The sequence below is a fragment of the Octopus bimaculoides genome, chromosome 12 (assembly GCF_001194135.2).
Source record: "Octopus bimaculoides isolate UCB-OBI-ISO-001 chromosome 12, ASM119413v2, whole genome shotgun sequence".
NCBI lineage: Eukaryota > Metazoa > Mollusca > Cephalopoda > Octopoda > Octopodidae > Octopus > Octopus bimaculoides.
The window spans coordinates 10,184,254-10,186,118 of record NC_068992.1 but is presented as its reverse complement, the minus strand read 5'-3'; positions in this window follow the sequence as shown (position 1 = coordinate 10,186,118).

Sequence of the window (1,865 nt, the reverse complement as noted above, 5' to 3'; positions counted from 1 at the left end):
GCTCAACAAAGATGGGACAAATACAATGTAGAGCTTTTCTTTTGGGGAGGGGGAAGGGAAAACAAGGGAAGTATGGGGGTGTCGATCAAAAGGGATCGTAGGAAGGAAAAAGGGGGGGAGTTCGATCAAAAGGGATCGAGAAAAAAAAATAGCGATCAATAGGGATCGTGTATCACAGTAATGTTCTCAGTTGTAGTATCGTGTCACATAAGGAGGAAGTATATTTTTGGGCAGCTGCTAATCACATGTGTGATATGTATGTGTATGAGTGTATGTGTGTATGTATGTGCGTGTATGTGTGTATGCATGTATACATGTATGTATGTGTGTATATGTGTGCATGTGTATGTATGGGGTGGGGTTCATAGGGTTATGCTCAAGGTGGCTCCGTCATTCACACGTGCCATCCTTGCTACATTCACCCATCTTTTTTTGAAACATTCACTTGACAGAACTTCCCTCTCTGCTCTCACCTTTCTCTTCAAGTATCACTTGAAGAAGTTGGTGAGAGATTCATAGATAGACAGATAGAGAGAGAGAGAGAGAGAGAGAGAGAGAGAGAGAGAGACAGATAGAGAGAGACAGACAGACAGACAGAGACAGAGACAGATAGACAGAGACACAGACAGACAGGCAGACAGACAGACAGACAGATACAGTGACAGACAGACAGGTAGATAGATAGATAGATAGATAGATAGATAGATAGATAGACAGACAGACAGACAGACAGACAGACAGACAGACAGACAGACAGAAAGACAGAGAGACAGAGAGACAGACAAAGCGGGAGACAGACAAAGCGGGAGACAGACAAACAGACAGACAGATAGGGAGAGAGAGAGTAGGGGAGAGATAGAGATATAGGGAGGATCTTGTTAAATTCTTCCCACTTCTTGATGTAGTTGAAATTTTTCCAGGATGTTTTATCATGTTTTCTCCACTGATTTAACTTCTTTATTATTAATTTCTTGGCGAAATGATTGCGGTTTCCGTCATCGACATGCACAACTGTATCTCTTTGAGAATAATCAGGTGGAAATTTGAAATACTTCATACGGCTGATAGAAATTTAGCAAGATCCGATATTGATAGACACTAAGATAAGAGAAAGAAGGTAGACAGACAGACAGACAGACAGACAGACAGAAAGACAGACAGATAGATAGATAGATAGATAGATAGATAGATAGATAGATAGATAGATAGATAGACAGACAGACAGACAGACAGACAGATAGACAGACAAACAGACAGACAGACAGACAGACAGACAGACAGACAGACAGACAGACAGACAGGTAGATAGACAGATAGATAGACAGACAGACAGACAGACAGACAGGTAGATAGATAGATAGATAGATAGATAGATAGATAGATAGATAGATAGATAGATAGACAGGCTGTACAATTATTTAGAAGAGAGACGCACATATAGACAGAGAAACACATAAATAGAGAGAGAGAGAGAGAGAGAGAGAGAGAGAGAAGCGGACTGATAAATAGATACACAATGTCAGGAATATACCTAGTCTGAAAGAGAGTCAGAAAGACAGAAAGTCAGGCATGCAGGCAGACAGAACAGAGAGACAGACAGACAGTCAGACAGACATAGGTATCCATATAACGCACCGAAGAAGTGAAACTCATTTTGCCTCCCCCGCAATTTTGCGACGTAGCCACTACCTCCCGCCCACATCACACTACCCACCCACCGTCACTTAAATTCTCTCTTGTATCACACCCTCTTCCAAATACATTGCACACGCACACACACATACATACATACACATACGCAGACATCACTCTCTCTCTCTCTCTCTCTCTCTCCCTCTCTCTCTCTCTCTCTCTCTCTCTCTCTC